A 10,388-nucleotide genomic window follows, 5' to 3' on the forward strand; every position below is an offset into this window, starting at 1 on the left:
TAGATTTAGTGGCAGAATGCAGGACTAGAGTTTTTGAGGAAGTAAATAAGAGCCTGGGATATGTTGAGAAAGGAAACAAAGTGGTGGGGAAAGTGGTTAAAAGGATTAAAAAAAGAGAGCATAAGAAAATGATGGAAGAATGGAGGGAGAGATGGAAGATAACAGAAGGAAACTCTAATGGTTGGGTTAGGAGGATTATCCCGGACGTAGTAAGATGGACTGAAAGACTACATGGACAGATGGAGTACTACCTCACGCAGGTGTTTACGGGCCATGGTGCATTTAATGAGTACTTGTTTAAGTTCAGGAGGAGGAGAAATCCGTGGTGTAGATACCGTAACTGTGTGAAAGATGACGTAGAACAGTGTGTGTTTGAATGTGTTGGATTTGATTGCCTTAGGGGTGAAGGATGGAGAGGTAAGGATGGGTTAAATATCAGACCAGAGATGCTCTCAGATGATATGCTCAGTAGTGAGGAAAGGTGAAGCGCCATCATGGATATTATAACTAAGATTATAAAAAGGAAAGAAGAGGATGATAGAGTTATGGGCTTTTAGCCTAGTAATCTCATTAAAATAGAGGGTTATAGTTAATATACATGTGTGTAAATCAATCAGAATTGTATATATATAGATTGTATATGTTTAGGTAAACTTAATTGTACAGATAGTTTTATTTATTTATTTATTTATTATTATTTATTAGTTATTATTTACTATTATTTATTATTAGTTATTGAAGAATGTAAAAGTGGTGAGCGGAATGTGTGTGTATGGGAAGGGTAAAGGAAATGTGGAATGATGTGAGGAAGGATGAATGAGTGTGACAGGGTCTAACTGAACCTAACACCCCCTGGAAGGTGGCTACCCTGCGTTCCCACAGGGACTGGCATGCCGACCAGTGGGCTATGGCCATAGCCGGTCCCAAGCCCGGTTGAGAAACATAGAGGGGCCTAACCTAAGCTAACCTTAAAAATTCCCCCCACCGGTCACCCTAGCCGGGTTGCAGGATGCTATACCGCGAGGTGGATTCCCTGCACCCGGGCTGAGGAACCCCAACTCATGTCGTAGAGTCGGAAGACGCGTCTTACGACTCGGACACGTCCGTTGGATCGGTCCGATCCAACTTTTCCATCCAGCGGCCGTGTCCCCTATCTAAGAAGCGAGGGAGACCCCCAACAACTGGGGAATATGTAGGGCTCGCGGAGGCCAAGAGGGCCTACATTGAGGCGAAACGTGAGGCCGAGCTGGTGGACTTAGAGTCAGTGATCCACCATGGCTCTGGTGTATCACCTCCACCCGGCAAATCGACCAAGCCGGTGCCGGAATTGAAGGATTTCCTGGAAGAAGCAAAAGATAAGCCCCTAGCAGACCTAGGAGCATGGGCGCTGGAGAAGGCGGACCGGAGTGAGTTGGCCGCCACCAAGTCTCGAAATCTTAAAGGGACTATCCAGCGAGATTTACGGATGGGCGCTAGGAGCCTCAGAGCAGCCACCATAGAGCTGGCGCAAAAGGTGGAGCGCTCGGCAGCAACACTGCCGGTTAGCGAAATTTATCCGCTGAAAGCGCTAGTGGAGGAATTGCAGGCGGAAAACAAGCGCCTACTACTAAGACTAAGTGCATTGGAGAGACGATCTCTATGCCCGTCAACAGCTATTATGGCGGACTTGGAGATCGAGAGCCGCGCGGAGCCAGCACCGGCCCCGACAAGGAAGGATATGAGGAACTCATCCTCAGACAGTGGTGCCCCGGCACCGAAAGGAGGCGATAGGACCTGTCACTTTACAGCAGGTGGCGAATCTTATCATCAAAATGATGGGGGATTTCCGTAAGGAGATCCTTCAATCGAAGGAGAAAGTTGTCTTGCCCCCGGATGGCAATATAGCGAAGGCCACCGAGGGCAAAATATCAAATAAGACAAAGAGGGAGATGAGTGCACGCAGTGTGGTACCTTCAAATGCCACGAATGCTAAAGCATCTTCCAAAGCCAAACAAGCCCCATCTGGGACAGCAAGAAGGCTGGAGATGGCCCGCCAGGCAGTGAAGAGCCAGGCAACAGCGACACCAGCACCATGCATTTCCGCATCTGGTGCCGCACAGGAAGGCACCTGGGTCTAGGTGGTGGGCAGGACGGCGGCTAGGGCAGCCGAAAAGGCCCAAACCGCCCCTGTCCCACCACCTAAGGCCCAGGTGGCCAAAAAGGATGAGAAGCCGAAGCTTGGGCGGTTGCCACGAACAGCGGCAGTCGCGTTAACCCTTTTACCTGGCAGCAAAGCCACCTACCGGGATGTTATGGTGGCTGCCAGGCAGAGGGTAAAACTCTCTGAGGTTGGGGTGGACTCTGTCCGCCCCAAGAAGTCCAGGACCAGCGGTCTCCTGTTGGAGATTGCCGGTCCTGATAAGGAAACCAAGGCGTTAGCATTGGCCGAAAAATTGAGTGTGGCGTTGGCCGGCGACGGTGTAACTGTGGCCAGGCCGAGTAAAAAGTTGGCGTCCTCGGCCTGGACGACTCGGTCACCTCGTCTGAGGTGGCTTCACCAAGAGGGCTCGGCACCCTTTGGGTGCAGTGCCCCCTGGCAATGGCCAAGAAAGTGGTCGCTGCTGGCCGCATTCGAGTAGGGTGGGCAGATGCCCGCATAGTGGTGTTGAAACCCCGCCCGGAGCAGTGCTACCGCTGCTGGGAGCTGGGTCATGTCCAGCAGCGGTGCACTGCGATGGTGGATCGGTCTCACCTGTGTTACAGGTGCGGTGAGACCGACCACCAGGCGGGCCTCTGTACCGCGTCCGTCTCTGTTTGCCTCATCTGCAAAGAGGCAGGGCGGCCCGCGGACCACAAAACGGGGGGTAAAGCTTGCTCCCCGCCTAAGGCCCGCCGAAGCGGCAAGGGGACACAGACGTCGCCGGCTGCGCAGAAGGCCATGAAAGAAAGTGATAAGAGGACCAATGTCCCCAGTGTCCACAAGGGGGGTGGTGTAATTGCACCACCCTCCAACGTGGGACGTTCCAGCGGGGGTGATGCGTCCGCACCACCCTCCGACGTGAGAGGATCCAGCGGGGGTGGTGCGGCCGCATCATCCTCCATCGTGGGATGTTCTAGACTTGTGGACACTGGGGGGACGAGGTCGAGCGGGCCGCAAATCCCGCTCAAATGTATGATGTTGGCCGGGGGGAGGCCATGGACACGGCCTAACGTTCACGCCTCCTCACGGTCACATCATCCAGACCAATCTCAACCATGCCATCGCAGCACAGGACCTAATGGTTCAGGCTCTCTGCGGTGGCATGGTTGAGTTGGTCGTCGCTGCGGAGCCGTACCGGGTTCTCCAGCGTCCGTACTGGGCTGGGGACCTAGACGACTCCGTGGTGGTCGCCCAGTCGGTCCCGTCACGGATCCAGCCGATAGGGCTCGTTGCGCGCGGCCACGAGTTCGTGGCGGTCGACTGGGCCGATTGTCTGGTGGTGGGCGTGGCGCGATGGGTTTGTCAGGCGTGACATCAGCCGTGGAGTACACCAGGGGTGCGTCTTAGGCCCTTTATTGTGGAACCTGGGGTACGACACGGCTCTGCGGGTCTCCCTGTCGGCCGGCGTACACTTAAATCATGTTACGCCGACGATACTATGGTGTTAGCCACCGGCAGGGACTTGGGGAGGACCATCTTTCGAGCGGAGGTCGCTGTTGCGTCCATCGCCTCGCGGATTCGGGGCATGGGGTTGGAGTTGCCCCTCAGAAGACGGAAATAGTCTGTTTCCTTCCTCGTCGGAGGGGCACTTCAGCTCCATGTCTGGTGAGGATTGGGTCGTCCGACGTCCAGGTAGTCTAGGATATTAGATATCTTGGTGTCTACCTGGACGGCTCCTGAAGTTTCGTCCCAGACTTCGCTCGTCTGGCCGTCAGGTTGGGCAAATTCACGACTCATTTGAGTAGCATCGTGCCCAACCTTGACGGTCCAGACGAGCGGGTGCGCCGCCTCTATTGTGGTGTAGTGAGGAGTGTGGCACTGTACGGTACCCCCATTTGGGCCGACGCATTGTCGGCAGCCATTCGCGTCATAAGTGCCTACCGTACAGTGTTCTATGAGGCGACCACCACCCTGGCAGGTTTGCCACCTTTAGAGTTCCTGGCGCTCGAAGACGCCTACGTTTATGGGCGTCTTCATCTCGAGCGCCAGGACTGCACCCCGCCAGGGGAGACATTAAGTCAGGACGAGCTTAGGCTCCAGGCCTGGCGGTCCACCATGTCAAAGTGGCGAGACGATCTGTCTCGTCACGGAGGCCATTAGACCGTCGAGGCGATCCTGCCCATCTTAGATAGATGGGTAGGTCGTAGCAACAGGCGGCTGGCGTTCTGAGCCACACAGGTGCTGACCGATCATGTTTGTTTCGGTTGGTACCTGTGCCGACTCGGACGCGAGGCGACCGCGCGGTGCCACCATTGTTTCGCCGCGGAGAACTCGGCGCGGCACACTCTTCAGGAGTGTCCAGCCTGGGAGGTGCCGCGTTGGGTGTTAGCGGCGGAGGTGGGTCTGGACCTCTCGTTGCCGAGCATTCTATCGGGGATGCTTGGTCGCAGGGGCGTCTGGTAGGCCATGGTCTACTTTTGCGAGGAGGTCATGGTCGCGAAGGAGGCCGCCGAGCGGGTTAGGGAGCAATCCCTGCCAACTCTACGTCGCCTGCGGGGTCGGCGTCGTAGACGTTTGCCCCGGCCCGCCTCACGGGGGGAGGGGGCTTCCACCTTCGGGTAGAAGTCACTCTTAAGAACCCTTCGGGGGGCGGGCTTCGCCACCTTCGCCGCGCTTGCGGGCCACGACGGTGGCCGTTACGCCTCAGGGGCCACGACTCGGCATTTGTCGGGTCGTGGTATCGAGTCTGACGCACCTGGGGCACTCAGTCACTCCGGGTCAAGCCTGGCCCGAGGCGTCGACGACGTCCGTGCGAGGTGGACCATTTGGTCGTTCCCCACGTCTTTGCACGGGTGTCGTCCGGGGGGCGCGGTCGGTGCGATTGGGGGATTGTACCAACCATTGCACGCGTCCCCCGGGACGGGAGTGGTGGCTGCGTGACGCAGCCATCGCTCATTTCTCGGACGGGGGAGTATGTCTCTTTGACCAGACTCCTCTCCGGGAAGAGGGTCCTCCCAGTCACCATGGAGGATCCCGGTGCGGGAGGGGACCGGACGTGTTCGTCCAGAGTTCCCGGTTCCCTCCCAGCAGCGCCGAGGACGGTCACCGTGGGGTTGTAGCCGGTAAGAGTCCGGCATACCCCCACAATTCTCCAGCTCCGGGAGATCCATGAGGATTTCCTCATGTTAAAAAAAGGCTAATTTTAGGTTTGGTTTTATTAGATGAGGTTCAAGTTATATTAGGTTCAAGTTATTCTGGGTTCAAGTTATACGGGTATCGAGTTTAAGGTTCATGTTATATGAAGTTTGATTTTAAAGTTCATGTTATACGGGGTTTGATTTTAAGGTTCAAGTTATACAGGGTTTGAGTTTAAGGTTCACGTTGTACGGGGTTTGAATTCGTGCTAGGAGCGTGCGTGGTGTCGTCGCGCGTAACCTGTTAAAGATGGTCGATCGTACTGTTCCTTTCGGAGGGGACGATTCGTCGGGAATAGCCTCGGTTGTCGAGAGTCTAAGACACCCAGCGATCGTTGCAAGCTTTCGAATCATTTATGCTCGCTTCGTGTCGTCGGGTGAATATATAGACCGCTTCTCGAGGCTTGTACAACCAGCGAACGTTCCAACGAATTTTTTTTTCCATTTACCCGGTCGGTGTTTACGGTACATTAGCGGACCCCTCGAGTTCTCGTAATCGAGAACTCGTCGGGTCCGCTTTTTTTATGCCATTTTTTCAAAAAGTAATACGCCGCTGGCACTTTGCCGTTTTTCCACTCCCAGAATTGTGCCGTTGAGCTCAGAGGGGATCCGTTCCATGCCGTTCACCCATAACCTCGTTGTCGAGAGTCTTGAAACCCGCCGAGATCGAACTTTACTTGCTTGCTTTGCGTTGTCGGAAAAAATATAGGCCGCTCGAGGCTGTGTTGGGTGAACGGTAGAGTATCCTAACGAATGGACGAATTTTTTTTCGTTTACCTGAGCCTTGTTGGAATCGACACGACTGGATGGTATTGGAATTTTGAAGAGACCGTCGTCGTTGTCGTTTGTTCGGAGGGGACGAATCGTCGCTCGCGCCAAGCCTCGTTGTCGAGAGTCTGAGAAAAACCTGCCGTTGCGAGATCGAATAATTTTATACTCGCTTCGCGTTGTCGGGGAAAGCTTTTATAGACCGCCTCGAGATTGTGCACGAAGGCGACGAGTGTCCCATCGATGATAATATTATTATGTTCACTGGAGTGAGAGCGTCTTGCCGATCTCGAAAGCAATACGCCGCTGGGTGTTTGGTTTTTTTCTTCTTAGTTTGACGCGCACGTTCGTTCCAGAGGGGACGATTCCGCGTTGCCCGTTGTCCTCGTTGTCGAGAGTCTGTAATCCCGCCGTTGCGAGCTCGAACAATTTATGCTCGCTTCGCTTTGTCGGGAGGCAAAAGACCGCCTTGAGGCTGCTGGTATGCGGAGGAGTGCTAACGAATTTTTGAAAGATTTTTTTTCTTCATACCTGGACGCGAGTGTGCATTTTTCGTAACTTTGAGGGAGACCTTACGCGCCAACCATCTGCGAGAGACTTAAAGATCAATAAAATATACATGTACGATTACCCTGAACGGTGGATCACTTGGCTCGTGGGTCGATGAAGAACGCAGCTAATTGCGCGTCAACGTGTGAACTGCAGTGCACATGAACATCGACATTTCGAACGCACGTTGCGGTCCACGGATACAATTCCTGGACCACGCCTAGCTGAGGGTCGTTTACGTAACCAAAATACTGCTTGCGTTGCGTTTCGTCGAATCTTCTTTCCCTACGGTGCTCGAATCTGCCCACCATCGTTCATTCTCGAATTAAATTACGAACGTTTCTGAGTTCCGGCGGCACCGAGATAGGGAGGAAGAGAAGCGATACGCGACGTATGAGCGATCGTTGGACGTTCGTCCGAGTCGTCTGTGGTCGTGCCGAGGCAATCTGCGATTGGCAACGTGTGTGCGCGTGCGGCGTGCGTAAACGTGTTCATGGAACTCGACGGTGTGTCGATCACGAACTCGCGTGAGTTCTTCGTGGCGTCGGGAGTCGTCCGTTAAATAGGCGACCGCCCACGGGGAACAGCTTCGTGTATCGATCGCCGATTTTGTTCCGCGTTCCAAATTCGCGCACCCGCCACACGCATCACCTTCGCCTGCCTCTAGCGCACGATACGAACATGCCGCGCGCTCGACATCGTTTAAAATGAATTATTTTCATGCCTCAAGACCGAGGGAGAATACTCGGTCGAAGGAGAAGAGATATACAAGAGATAGAGCGACATCGTCGTAACGCGAGGGACGATGATGCGCATCCGATCGTTCGAAGTTCTCCTCGTACAGCTCCAGGGTGTTCGATCAGAATAACCCGTTCTCTCTGTTCTCTCCGCGTGTGTATATCCGCGGGGGAAAAAAAAGATCTCTCGCGCGGAACATCACTCGGACATAGGCCGTCGTTGCGCTGTAATGTCGTAACGTTATTCGTGAGGGCGCTCCAACTCGGCGTGTCCTTCGTTCTGAAGGATCAGGGTAATAAAATCGGTGGAAAAGGAGCCGTTCCGTTTCGATCTCTGCGTGTTACGCGCGGAAGGTGGAACCGCTGGAGAGTATAAACGGTGTTGATCGTTCGCAGCTACGACGATAAAAAGGACGGATGTTAAAGAAACGCCGGTAGCTTGGTCGTCTAGCGAGAGTCTCATATTTTTTTTATATTTTTTACGAATCTTATATAAAAGAAATACCGACACACGAAAGACATTGGCGAGGTGCACAAAACGCCTCGACGAGAACAACAACGAAGAGGTGCGTGTAATTCTTCTTGTCGGTTTTTCACGTAGAGACGACCTCAGATTAGGTGAGATTACCCGCTGAATTTAAGCATATTACTAAGCGGAGGAAAAGAAACTAAGCAGGATTTCCTTAGTAGCTGCGAGCGAACAGGAATGAGCCCAACACTGAATCCCGCGGTTCCGCCGCTGGGAAATGTAATGTTCGGGAGGATCCGTTTATCCCGAGACAACGAACCGCGTCCAAGTCCATCTTGGATGGGGCCATTTATCCACGGAGGATGCCAGGTCCGTACCGATACGCGTTTTGGGAGGATCTCTCCTTAGAGTCGGGTTGCTTGAGAGTGCAGCCCTAAGTGGGTGGTAAACTCCATCTAAGGCTAAATACGACCACGAGACCGATAGCGAACAAGTACCGTGAAGGAAAGTTGAAAAGAACTTTGACGAGAGAGTTCAAGAGTACGTGAAACCATTTGGGGGTAAACCTGAGAAACTCAAATGATCGAATGGAGAGATTCATCGACGACGATACTGGCTCCCGATGGCGCGCGATGCCCCGGTGGTACCCTCGCGGTTCCACAGCGAGCGGCACGCCGTCGTCAGCGAACGTTCTGGTGATGTAGTCGTGCACTTCTCCCCTAGTATAACGTCGCGACCCATTGCGTGTCGATCTACGGCTCGAGTGGGCGCCTGTAGCATCGCAATCTTGGGCAAGCGGCAGACCCTTGGTCGCCCGGCCGGCTGCGCGACGGTACTCGTACGGTATCGGGCTGCAACCAGTCCATTCTCGAATGTATATGCGTCTAGCCCGCCGCAAGCTCGGTCAGACTACCCGGTGGAACAGACTTTGCGTCGACGCCGGGCCTGGCCAGCTGTTAGCAGGCGGTTCCTCGACTGCCTTGGTCTCGAGGTTCCTTAAAATGGGGAACAGTCCCCATTCTGGTGACGGGCTACGACTTCTTCCTTCTGGACGAAGTCATCGGTGCGAGGGAGGCGGGGATACTCGTAGATGGAAACGAGAAGGCGATGCGTAAAAGTGCGAGTGAGACAGAGTTGCTCGTTGGTGTAAGCGACACAGCGATGCGTATTGACGTGAGTGAGACAGAGGTGCTCGTAGGTGCGAGTGAGCGCGTGCACTATCACGCACGCGAATTGATGCTGGAGGCGGCAAAGAGGCTGATGGGTGGCAGGCGCTACGCCTGACGTCACACTACACTCTAAAAGAATGTAAATCCTACACTTCCTTCCTACGAGATAGCGTATCTAAATGTTTACAAATCGATGCGATACAGTACTAATGCTTCATAAAACGTGATATCGCATTTCGTATCAACAGTTCAAAGTAAGTAAGTAGGTTGTAAAGCTCTGTGCATCGCATTATGCTTATCTGCTTCTACCCTTCAAAAGAATGTGAACACTACACTCCCTTGCAGAGGGATAACGCTTTTAGATATCTACTTGTCGAAGCAATAGAGTTCTATTACTTCATTCAACGCGATGTCGCATCTCATTTCAATGTTTCATGATAGGTTGTAATATTCAATGCAACGCGGTATGTTTATCTGCACCTACACTTCAAAATAATGTAGATCCCACACTTCCTTGATACGAGATAGCGTTTCTAAAAATCTACGTATCGAAGTAATAGAGTTCTAATACTGTATAACTCCAACATTCCAAAGTAAGTAAGTTGTATTCTTCTATGCATAGAGTTATGCCTGTCTGCTTCTACGATTTGAAAGAATGTGAATTCTACAGTTCTATGCAACTAGATGGCGCTTTATAGTGTCTGCGCGTCAAAGCAGTATATTCCTAATGCTCCATGCAATGCAATAGCACATCTCATTTCAGCGTTTCAATGTAAGTAAGATGGAATCCTATATGCATGCACTATGCTTATCTGATATTATACTTCATTAGAATGTGAAGTCCGCAGTCCATGCAACAGTATTGCGCTTTAATGGGTCTACTTGTCAATGCAATAGAGTTCGTAACTTGCATGCAATGCGATATCGCATCTCTTTTCAACGTTTCAAGGTAAGTATCCTGTAACCTTCTATGCATAGCAATATGCTTATATGCTTCTACACTTTTAATGAATGTCAATAGAAGGGATCCATAAAGCGGGATCGCGCTTCATAGTTTCTACGTGTCAAACAAACGTATTTCCTTGATGGTATTCCGTATTCCGAAGGTGATAAGGTATGTAACATGTTATCTTCTATTCATGTTATTATACTTGTCTGCTCCTACACAGCAACCGATTGTGAATTCTGCTGTTTCTTCCAGCGGAATGGGGTTTCATATCGTCTGGGTCTCAAAGCAATAGATACCTAAAGCATTACACCATGCGATTGTACATCTCATTTCAACGATGCAAATTAAATAAGCTGTAAACAATTATGTATGGCATTATACTTATCTGCTTCTATGCTTTATAATGCTTTAGGATGCGAGAAGAACCTCAACCC

General features: G+C 52.1%; 1 non-coding gene across 1 annotated transcript; it reads left to right on the plus strand.

The window, feature by feature from the left end:
* The first annotated feature begins 6,709 nt into the window (after positions 1-6,709).
* Positions 6,710-6,864, plus strand: LOC143423343 (5.8S ribosomal RNA). The gene has a single exon (XR_013101817.1). It is a non-coding gene; the product is annotated as a 5.8S ribosomal RNA (ribosomal RNA).
* Positions 6,865-10,388: the final 3,524 nt, after the last annotated feature.

The sequence above is a fragment of the Xylocopa sonorina genome, chromosome 4 (genome assembly GCF_050948175.1).
Source record: "Xylocopa sonorina isolate GNS202 chromosome 4, iyXylSono1_principal, whole genome shotgun sequence".
NCBI lineage: Eukaryota > Metazoa > Arthropoda > Insecta > Hymenoptera > Apidae > Xylocopa > Xylocopa sonorina.